Source organism: Sturnus vulgaris, chromosome 1 (genome assembly GCF_052056855.1).
Source record: "Sturnus vulgaris isolate bStuVul1 chromosome 1, bStuVul1.hap1, whole genome shotgun sequence".
In the NCBI taxonomy this organism is placed as follows: Eukaryota; Metazoa; Chordata; class Aves; order Passeriformes; family Sturnidae; genus Sturnus; species Sturnus vulgaris.
The window spans coordinates 44621753-44634040 of NC_142243.1; the positions used below are offsets into that span (position 1 = coordinate 44621753).

The 12288-nt window shown below is 36.2% G+C and overlaps 1 long non-coding RNA gene across 1 annotated transcript in view; it reads right to left on the reverse strand.

Annotated features, from left to right (window-relative positions):
• LOC148225177 (uncharacterized) overlaps positions 1-12288 on the reverse strand; it is a 37562-nt gene that overhangs the window by 24374 nt on the left and 900 nt on the right. The gene's annotated exons all lie outside the window — the stretch shown is intronic.

Below are 12288 nucleotides of genomic sequence, written 5' to 3' on the forward strand. Positions count from 1 at the left end.
TACTGTGTTCCCAAATACTTGTGTGATTTCATTCAGATGTGATATGTTGCATTGAATTTTGCCTTTGCATAGTTACATATTGTTTCTTGGCTGGTTTCTCCAATGTAACACTTTTCTTTGTCAGAAAGAACCTTGGATTTGTCCTCTTCTCACAGGTGTTTCCTTTTCCCAGACTAGTTTCTTAACATTTCCAATACTTTCCATTTATTTCTCCCCAGGTGTCATGCCATACCAATAAATTCATGCAGTAAATATCTCAACAATAGAATAACCTGAGAGAATGTAAATCAGCACAGCTCAAAATCTCTCATGATATAAATTTATGAAGCCCAGAGTTCTATAGATTTGAACTTCAATCACAGTCACCTCACAAAGAAACTTGCAGCCAGTTGTGTGCATCAATACCTACTCTAAAATAATCTTCATAAGCAACAAAATCTATTGTTCAGTTTCAGGGAAGTTCAGTCTTCTCTCTTAACTCTTTCTCCTACCTATTTTCCTCCCCTCCTTTTTCTTGACAAAACCTGGAAATCATGCCTTATCAATAAACTCTCCTTTGAAATTAATGTGCAAGGCACAAGTAAGTAATCTGTGCATTTGATGTTTGTGTGTGTGTGCATGATAGAGAGACAAAGCTTATGAAGAATGGCATTAAACCAGCTGATACAGTTGGGACACACAGTTAGGCTCCAGATGCTTGTGCCTGGAAACACGTCCATTTTTCCTGACTGAATAATTTGAACTAGTAAGAGGATGTGCCCATGCTAGAGACCTTGCTATATCAGAACTGTAACAATAGTTTTTTATGTATCGTAGTTTCCTCAACTTAGGACTTGCTAGCAAAGCAAAGTTATATAAAGTAATTAATCTGGCACTGCAATCCTGTCAGCACAGGATAAATTTGAGTGACATGAAGGAATGGATGTGAGAGATCGAACACTGAAATATCCAAATGGTTCACTGAAAACTAAATGAAGATTTAAGAATACACCTGCTCATCAACCCTGAGACAGCAGTGAATAACTATGTTTCAGGAATGATCCAAAGAAACAAGGCAGAACCCTCTATTACTGGGACTGACAGGAATAAGGGCATGGGAAAAAAATTAATTGCTTGCTGCCTGTATTGGATTAAGAAGTGAGTTATCCAAACAAAGATGGAGAACATAAAGTGAACCAATACTTCTTTTTATGCCTGATGGGGTAAAATCTGTATGCTCGACATGCTGAGCACAACCTATTTATAACCATGCTCCTGCAGACTTAGTGGAATTTTTCCTGTAATCAGATGTTCATTGCAGCATCAACGAAGCTTCAGTCAGGACCATGCCTTTCTATTCTTCAGTAGAGCAGCACCTGCAGATGGGTACTTGCAATATGAATAAATGTGTCAGAATCGTCATCTTTTATTTTTAGCAAAGTGGATAAAAATTAGAAATTGATCTTATAGCAATATCTTTCTCTATGAAATATTTTGTGCAGTTGGAGGTCATTATAGTTGATCTCTGATTTTATAAAGGCTTATGTACATTAAATTAGGATTGCATAATTCTATGCATTGAAATCCACTACTATTGTTTTCATGCTGGATAGCTAGCAAATTGATAATAGCACTGTGTATGCAGTAATTAATTCAGAGTTACTATCACAAGCAATGGCTGATATAACTACCCTTGTCCTTAACACAAATTTCTGAAAATTATTTCCCTTGAAAAACAAGTCCATTCTTTTTGTAGAATAACTCATTCCCATTTCCCTATATTATTACTAATATTTTCCTCCAGACCCTTTAAAGATACGACAAATAGGCAGCATTCTCAGAAGCAAATCATTGAAACATTTAAATAATGGCAAATGATTTCTGAGGAACAGTTTTTAAGACAATGTAAACAAGGCAGAATAGAAGAGCAGAATTGTGTTTTAACAACCAGGATATAGAGGCTGAGAAAGTTAAAATGAGAGAGATGGAATTGAACTACTTCTGGCTAGTGAAGTGAATGGTAACTTACCTATACTTTTCTGTTAAAGAAATGCATGAAGAATGCCTCACCTTATCAGCATATTGTTGCTGTTTCCAGTGGCATTTACTGTACATTCAATTAGGCAGAACCTCACAAAGAAATTCCGAGCTTGTAGACTCCTCTGTGTTGTCTTTCTGTACCACACACAAACTTCAAAAGTTACCTTCATTCATATCAAATTTGTAAATTTGTCTCCACGTTTTGAACAAATTTAGGTCTGTTTTTCAATTGTGTCTTCCCTCATATTTTCCATTCAAACAAGAGAAGTGTGCAGAAAATTACAAGTGTGCTTATTTACATTTAAGTGAACGTGGGCAGCTCTTTCAATATGAAGACGCAGAATCCTTCTTCTAGCAGAAACTCTAGCTTGTTAAACAGGAAATCCCTCCCAGGTCATCCCCTTGAATCGTCCCAGTTGCTAAAAAGAGTGGTGATAAGATCAGGAAACTTAGTATGACTTATGCCTCATCTATTTTCTTTAGTAATCAAGAGTGTCTGATGAAAATGAATAAGCATTGCTAGACCATACTCTAGGTATGTTTTCATAGGCAACTTCTTTTTCATTAAAATTGCCTATACACAAAGATTCATGTCTTTAATATTTCACAATCATTTGCTGCTTTAGAAAACACTCTTGAAAGTAAAATTTAATTTTAAGCGAAATGCAAGGAAAATTAATTCTGCAAGACGAAACCATCTGCTTCAAAGCCAGTACCAAACACACGGAGTTTTTTTGCAAGGGCATAATACCCTTCTAGATAAAAAAGAAATGTCTGATACCTTACAAAACATTTGGGAATTTGCATCTTCTAAAGGAATTATTTCTTACTCTTTCTGTACAACATTTAGCACTGTTATTGGTCCCATGACTGACTGGCTCAGTTTCCTGCTATTTTTAATATTTCCTAAGACCTTCATTGCTCAGTTCTCTTTAATTTTTTCACATTATGGACAAAAATATCTCCTGACTATTTCTATGTCTGCTATAAAGTTATTAACCAAGACTGTTGGTTAACCAAGGCAAACAGATTTCATTTCAAAGTGAGATGTAGGTTATTTCCCTTCCTTTTAATTCTTATGTCTTTCCTAATCTTCAGTCACAACATTGACCAATTACAGTTACACTCCAGAGGAGATTATTCTGAATAGGTTTCAAACAAATGCAAAAGATGGCTCCATTTTCTTTTCATTTCCCCTTGTATTCAGGGGCATTACTTATTTATAACCTGGTAATTATTTTTAGTCATTCAACTGAACGACATAGGAAGAAAGCAACAGGCAAAGAGAAGGTAAAACCACTTTTGAAGCTAACAAAAAATACATGGTTTCAAAAGCAAAATCCTGACTTGCATCTAAAATAAAGTTCTTGATCCTTGGAGTTGACGTCAGCTGGACATTACCACTGCCAGAGATCTTGTGATGCCACTGCAAATGTGCAAAAGCATGAGAGAGCCAGTAGCAGCAATTGAAGTACGAAAATACTGGTAGGTCAGCATTATGTAAACCATGACTGTGTATTTAATTTTTCAATGTTTTAAAAATAATCTCTGCTGGTTTTAGGCAGACTTTTAACCAAGTTTGTATCTTTAGACTATATTTTCTTTTGCCTGGATGTATTATGTTCCCCATATGATCTTTCTTTCCATGACCATGGACAAAAAGGAAATAAAAATCAAGAGGAAAGAGGAAAATCAGTTCTAGTTTGCTTTAACAGTGATAGAGTCAAAGCTGATATTAATACAGATGATGTAAGAACACAAACTTTTCCTGACAGACAGAGAAACTTTTGTGATTGAAAAAACCTGTAGTTAGCAATGAAAATATACATATCTGCAGATAACCATGTGTGCATGCAGATGACAAAGAGGAACAGGTTCCTTCACTGCTTACTTTGAGAAATGGAGAATTACAACTCTCCATTATATAAAGCATTTCTTGGAGGAGATAAATAAGCAAGTATCGAGCAAGACAACCTTGGTGAAGGTTGAATAGGGATGAGATGAGGCAGATGCCACACTGAATGGCATTATAAGTCAAAAGGAACCAAATAAATAGAATTATTGCTTGGAAGAAGTTGATTATGGATTGGCTAAAGTTTGACTTGAGTCTGTGATGAGGCTGGAGGGATAGAGGAAGAATGAGTTCAGAGATTTCTTGTTGAAGGAGAATGACCGAAGATTCAGCTGTCTGACACAAGTACTAAATAATTAAAGCTGTAACTCGTCTAGGATAAAAATGGTTACATCAAAGCTGAAATGTGGTCAGTGTCTCCCCCCCAAAAAATTCAGACACAGAAAAAGAAATTTAAATGTTTCTTTGAATTCAAACATGTTTTGCATGAGTGCTAAAATTCCACGGACAAATTATATGAGTTTTACAAATGCCTTTTGTTTTCTGTTCATTTCTTCATTCTTTCCTTTCATTATTCAAACAATAACCCTAGTGGGAAAAAGCTACTCGTGGTCCTCCTCTAAGACAAAATAGTTGAAAAAAGAACAGCACTAAAACATATTCATTCTTTTTGAGTGAATACAGCATTGCCTTTACATTTTCTCTAATAAATTTTATTTTTGAATGGCAGCTTAGGAAAAATAAATTATACACTGAAGTACTACTGACACAAGTGCAAAATTCAGTAAACTGTTAATATTGTAAATGTTACAATTTTCTCTGCTCCATTACATGCACATGACTTAAGTTGAAGCTCAGCACATTTGAAAACTCGGACGTAATTTTGAGTCCTGAGGGAGCAAGGCTTAATAAGTACTCACACTTCTTCCCACTTCATTATTACTAGATTATTGCTTTCTTATTCCACTATCTTTACTTGTATGACTTGACTGTTCAAATAGAAACTCATTGACTTGAAAATGAGCCCCGTTCAGTTGGCTCTACAACTTTTGCCTTAGAGGAGAATTTTTAATGATGTAAACCTTGTGAAATTGCAGATACTTGCATAGGAAGAGAAAAGAATGAGGCAAATATTTCCACTTTGTCTTCAAGAGAAAAAGGGGTATGCAGAGAACATTGTTTTTTTGTTCCTGTGTCTGCAGTTCTTAAGCAAAAGCTTTAACATTTCTGAACTCCTTATTCAAGCAAAATTATTAACTTCAAAGTCTCAGAATATGGCCACAGGCCTGTAAAACCATTAGGATGACATTGGTTGATGTGTGTTGGATTGTGAATTGCTAGAGGGTTAATAACAAGGTTGAATTAAGCAAACAGAACCAGACACAGAGATTGGAAACCTCCATTTTCCATGTACAGTGAGGAAATTACAGGACAAATGAAAGAAATGTAAAGTCTTCAATGGCTTAAGAGAACTCCTTTGCTTTTGAACTGAAAAGCTCAATGCTAATGCTGATAAAATATTTGGGAACACTGATGAAAGAGGACATGTATGCTGTGTTGGAATTGAGCTGCAAATCACATTTATTTACTACTGTGCATATATGCACATTCACACTCAGTTTGATGTCTATTCTGTGAATTCAAGACAAGGTATCCCCAGTGAGGGATTCCCAAGTCTCCTTGGGTTGGTTGTTTCAGGTGAAAGAAGCCCTGCTACCACCAGTCCAAGCCCAGCAGCTACCAGCCTGATTCCTGACACTGCTACCACAGGGCTGGGTGAATTACTACAAATTTCACAGCCCAAATGCACCAGTTTTCTTTCCAAGGATTAGCCTGTTGGCATACCAATGCATTGGATACTGTTCATTTCAGAGTGTGACCAATGTTTAGCCAAACACCTGTAAATATGATACATTATGAACAAACTCACCCACGTTTGAGATCTCATCTTTACTGAACCTAGGTAAGAAGCTAAAGCATTTGCTGCCATCCTTTCCAGGGAAATCCCTGCATGATTCATGCAAATATCAGCAATTGTGCTCCCTGCACTGAGTAACTTGTAATTGCTTTAGAATCTAGACAAAGTGGGTGGTGTGCTTGCTTTACTGGATCTTCAGCTTGGTGACTGAGCTTGCCAATAGACTAAAGACCTGCTTACAGACAGACATCTGCGGACCTGTCAGTCTGTGGCTGCATCTGGCTGACAGTGGGGAGGTTATTACGAGTCCCTGAGGAATGTCCTGACAGTGCATCACCTGAGCCCAGCACTCTCTCCAACAGGAAACCAGGGAATGGCAGTCTTTAAGACTTATCTCTCTGATCGTAGTGCTCTGTCTGACAATTAATGTCAAAGTTGATTAACAGAGCTAATTCATACACAGTATGAGATAAATATCCAAGAATATAATCAGAACTGATGTGGCAAATGTAGAATTTGCAGATTTGTATTGCAAAGCTACAGACTGGTCTTTCCAGAATTTTGGACGAGTCCAACACCTGAACCCATAGGAAACTGATGAGCAGAGATTGTTTAGAAGGTTGACCCTGTGAAAATGACTGAGAACCTTTTGCAAGCAGGGATGAAAGCAAAAAAATGGTAGAAATGGTAGGCAAAAGGAGGACGGCAAGGTGGGTGGAGAACAAAAAAGGTTTTTTGCCCTGGAATGTACTAAAAGAAAGGAGAGCACTCTCTGAAAATGATTTTATTTTTCCTGCCTGTGGAGTAAACAAAAATATCACACTCTGAATTAAAAAAAATATTAAAAGAAATCAATATGCTAGAAGAGAATTCACCTTCCAGGTTTCCATGTAATACATATTTTTACTCTTTTTTTGTTCATGGAAAACAGCCATATTATATTTGTTTAGTCAATGCTCCAAATTTATTTTAATAATAAGGAAAAGGCAGATACCTTGGCCGTATCTTATATTTCGCTGAAATACTTTCCCACTTTAATTGGAAGTCATATTTAGACAAAATACCTTATTTTTCTTGAAGAAGTGACAAAAAGTACTGTTGTCAGAACATGGAAGCTGTTGTGGAACCTTCTGGAAAGTTGCACTGACTGGGGCATTTCCAGGAGTCACACCATCAGACAAGTAATGCACTACTGAATCAAAATCAAGGCGTATATTTTGTGATCAAATGCACTTAAAAATGTCTACAAAATGCTAATGTTTACATGGCTGAATTAATAGCTCCTGAAAAATACTTTAAAAACTGTTTCGGTAATGCAGTTGTTCAAATACTTTCATCTAGCTGCAAAGAAGAGAACCAGTAGTCTCTAAATGGTTATATCTTCATAAAACTCAGAAATAACAGTGCCATGATGGCAGAGGGGTAGTTTTCTAATTGGATCAGGGAGAGTGCAAACAATTTTAATCAGACATCTGTTTCTGAAGTCTCACTTCCTAGACTTGTAAGTTATGTGACAATTAATTTTGAGTACAAAGTGTCCCAACCTTTGAGGTTGGAAACATGAATTTTCTATTCCTTACCTATTCATTCTCTGCCTGAAATGCACAGAAGAATGTCAGAAAAAGACAAATAGCCCATCTTATTTTAGTCTTCTTAATTTGGAGAACTGTAATAATGAATTAATCTAACACCTTGCTAATTAGAATGTGATTGTAGTTTTTGAGAGTTTTACATTTAGAAATAAGAACTGCACTATCTTTCCAGGGGAACTTTTAGCTTAATATAACCCTTTGCAATTTCCTGAAAGTCCTCACTATATATACAATTTTTGCTTCTTGAAAGTTATTTTACAAATAAATGCATCCAACCAAAAACTGCTTGTGATACTATAAATCTGGACACAACAACTCCAGAGGAAAAGAAATACAATTTAGGAAGAAAAAGCAAGGAAAATATTACTTTACCTGTGTTTACATGACAGATGGTGAGCAGAATCTTGGGTAATCTGTTAGTCCTTGTGAGTGAAATCAATTAATTTTAGAAAATCTATTTATTGCCAGGGAGATTAAAAAGTAATTAGCAATTATAAAGAAATCTGTAAAGGTCCTAATAATAATGAAGCAATGAATTTAGTTTCTGAACAGGAGGGAGGTTCTAAATACATGAAGTTTGTATCTTAGCTGTTTTTTATTAAGAAAATAACAAGCCCTATCTTCTTGGTGTTTTGGTGATGATGTCTGGAAAGGCCCCCTGAATTTTTTTATCACACTGCTGACACAATAACAACATCCCTAATACCAGTTTATTAAAACCCAACTGCAGGATTAAGTACTTAGTTAGGGGCATTTTGCAACAGATAGGAAAACAACCTTAGATTTTTTTTTTTACTTTTCATATTCTTCCATCTTTTCCTGTAGTTGCTTTTAGTTTTATTTAGCTTTTTACTTGCATCATTAAAATAGTATTTTTTTTTCTTTTTCTAAGAGCTGGGCATGAGGAGAATAATTTAATTTCCACACTAGGTTTCTGTGAGTACATCACCTGAGCTCTTTGCTGGAAAGCATATATTAAACCCCAGCCTAAAGTCGGTGGTGAAATGTTTCTGTTGACCATATTGACATAAACTAGGGAAACACCTAAAATGAAGGGAAAGTCAGAAACAACAAATCCCTGGAGTTTATGGGACATGTGAATATATGTGGCTTGTTGAAGAGATTAAGGTATTCTGTGGGGGGAGGTCTTATTGGTCACTTGCTGTCCAGATTGCCTCAGCTTCTTCCCTGCTGTGCCACTGTTGTTAATACTGACTCTGACAGACACAAGGTAAATGGAGCTTAAGCCTCCACTGTTCTGGGGTGATGTGGTGACCCTTCAGGAACACAGGTCCCACCAGTAGCAATTGCTCAAGCAGTACTAGGCATTCTTTACGGGTGAGGGCTACTTTAAACTAGTTTTCTTTGTTGACATGTTTTTAAAATTGCTTTTCTCTGTCTGAATTACTCTCTTTGTGCTGAACCAAGAAAACAAATAACCCTAAGTTTACTTCCAGCTACCAGCGATCTTCCTCAAAAATGTGTTCCATTAAGATATGGGTGAGGTATACACACGTCCTCAACACATCTAGTTTTGAACAGTCTATTCAGCACATTTATAAGAGAAGCATCACCATTCCAAAGCCTGATATGTAATATTTAGATACAGATCTAAAATAATTGTGGCAATCTTTGAGAATGTTGCATTTTGGTTCACTGTTTTCAGTGGTGTACTCCTTTGCTCTTCTGCAAAATCCCTAAACAGCCACAGTCTTACCCAATGAAAAGTACTCTCAAAGTCTTTTGAATTCTCCTATACACAAACTTTTTCCTTCCCTCTATGAGAACTTTTAAAGCAGTAGGGTTTTTTTTGTTGTTTTGTTGAAGATTTTTTATTTTGAATGCATTGCTTCTTTTCCATCTTGCTTAATTAACTGCTTGGAGACTTCTGTTATGTTCATGCAACCTGCACAAGAACAACTTTCCCCTATTAACAGCTGCCTTTTTGAGAGCCCATCTTAATCACTGTGCATCAAAATGAAATCTCTGAGCACTTTACTAACACCATTCAATATATGAGCATATATATGAGTCTTATGTGTAAATTACTTTGGCATTCATAGCTGATCATCTTTTCCTTCTTCAGTCCTTCTCTTTCTCTCTACAAATTCTGGGGAGCTATGAGATGCTTCTGAGAAACAAAAGAGGAGAGAAAACCCCAGATATAAAATTTAAGATTTTTTAAGTCTGTAGGCTTAACGTGGGATTTCCAGGACCATGTATAAACATTTAATTAAACAGTGCTCAGTCCTAGAGCTGCTAGGTACTTACAGCTTCTATAGGCAGGTAAACATTTAGGACACCTGAAAATCAGACTCTAATGAAATATTTCACCATGGATTCAGGGACTCAAGCATAAGCATAATTACAAAATTACAGTAGTAAAAGAACACTCCACTGCTGTTATCTGAATTCACAATCAAAATTAATCCAATAGATGCAAAATTAGAAACATTATTTTTAAAACTTGCTAAAATGCTCAGGCCAATATTGTGGTCTTGAATGTATGAAACTCCAATATTTTCCTTATTCTTCCCAGTATTTTCATTATTGCTTTTATTGAATCTTTGTGAAGTCTTTCCTTCTTTCATTCTAACTCATCGTTCTTAGCACATGCATAATTTCATGACTTTGTAAAGACCTAGAGATGAATTAAATTTGAGATGAAAGGTAAAGAGATTAATAGTGAAAAGGAAAAAGCTTTTTCCCTAAAAAAAGTGACTCAATACTACAGATTCACTGCCAGTGCTTTTCTGAGAAGTATTTATGATCACAGATGTTTATAAGCCAAGACATTTTTGTAAAAAATCCTGCATATTTCAGGGATAGTTTTATGTATCTAAGGAACATATTCTTAACAACTCGTCTCCAGGTTTTATTTTTAGAGCAGTGCCACAATATTTTAGTATAATTTATTAAAAATTTATTATGCTGTTAGCTCTCAAGTTGTAAATGAAGCATGTAGGAGGAGAGGGATTACTACTGTACAGCTTCAGAAACAGGGAATAATTATAGTCCTAGAATAAGAAGGGGGTGGAAAAAATACTGTGTAATAAGTTGAGTATGGTTTTTCCTTTCAGTTAAAGACTGATCCAGTTTTAAAAACTGCAAATCTCTCAGCTCCTGCTGGGTGTTGGTTACACACCAAGCGACTGGCCTACAGAGAGAAGAAATGGATATGGTCCCAGGACTCATCTGGGGTTCCTCGTGCAGCTCTGGGAGTTCACAGCTCAGTGTTGCAGTGTGCACCCCAGCCTGATCCTTTGAAGCTGATGGGGATCTATCAGGCTTCATTTCTCTTGAGTGCTAAAGAATCCTCCAAGGACAAAGAATTCTTGTATATATCCTTGTTCATCCCATTTTACAACTTCCATTCATTTTGCAAAGATAAATTTTACTTTATATCTAAACCAGTTCAATTTGGATTCTCTATGCACTAAAATTTTGCATTCGTTTTGGTTTGATAATCCTTTTTAAAAAAATTTTCATTGGGTAGAAGATGAATAATGTCATGTGTTTTTACAAGTTCCATGAGGATTTTGAAAATTTCTTGTAACTATGGTTCTAACATCAAAAATTATTTCGTTCCTATTAGAAAGAAACGCCAATCTTTTTTGTTTGTCCTTTATAATTACTTATGAATTACAGGAATCAAGCTTGATGGATTTTGACCAGAGACAAGTCATAATCTCTCTTCAAAGTGTAGATCTCTAAGCGGCTGAACTTCAGTCTTCCTCAGAAAACATCTTTTAACCTGTAAATATCTGTTGCTGGCTAGTTAAATAAACTGCCTTAAAGTGGTTAACCTCAGTATGTAAAACATAGGCAGACAAGTGATTTCTCTGAAACACAGCTTCCATATGTGGTCTGTGTGAACCCTGGGATAATGTTTTCTTAGCAGCTAAAATTTCCTCCTGAACTGTATTAAGCAACTAAGGAAGAAAAAGCTTTTACAGAAAAAAAGATGTTCAAAGTTTAGCACAGTTGATGGACATTCTGCTGAACAAACCCTCTCTGTGTGGAGTAAAGGGGTCTATTTAGCTACAGGCTGTTACTTTATTCTTTGTAAGGCAGCAGGGAGATTAGGCAGACCGATGTTTCTTCTGTCTTTGACTATGAACCAGAGTATCCACAGTTTGGGAGACTTAATTGAGGCTGCCAGCCCAGGAAACTCTTTTCATATCTATTTGCTCATCATATAGGAAGGTGAAAATCTTACACTTCCTAGTCAGTAATAGGTTACTCTGTTATTACAGCTTCATTCGCATATTTAGCCTAATTATTTAATATTTGTACTGTGATTGAAAACATAAATAACTGCAGATGTTGTTAGTTGTTGGTGTATGATGTGGACTCAGCCATTCACGCAGCAACTTGAAGGAAATGTTGGGCAAAAGAAGAAGGGAAAGCAAGGAAAACATAGCAGTGGTTGGTTTTACACTGACAAAACCAAAATCTCACTGATTAATCCATAGTTAAAGTGTTAGTGATATTTCATCACTCACTGAATAATCCATAGTTTCGAAGTTAGTGATATTTCATTAGCAACTCTTTCTTTAACTGGAAGAAAGTCTGAAAAGATTGTAAAGCCTGTTGAAGGAAGTGCTGAGCAACCAGGTAGATGGGGAGATCTTGTTCTGGCCTTTCAATGTCTAAAAGGGGGCGTATAAGAAAGATAAGAACAAAGCTTTTAATCGGGCCAGTTGTGATAGGACAAGGGGTAGTGGTTTTAATCTAAAAGAGGGTTGGTTTGGAGGGTGGTAAAACACTGGCACAGGTTCCCCAGAGAGGTGCTGGACATTCCATTCCCAGTAACATTCAAGGACAGGTTGGACAGAGCTTGGAGCAACCTGATCTATTTAAAGTTGTCTGTGCTCATTGCAGCGGGGTTGGACTAAACGACCTTT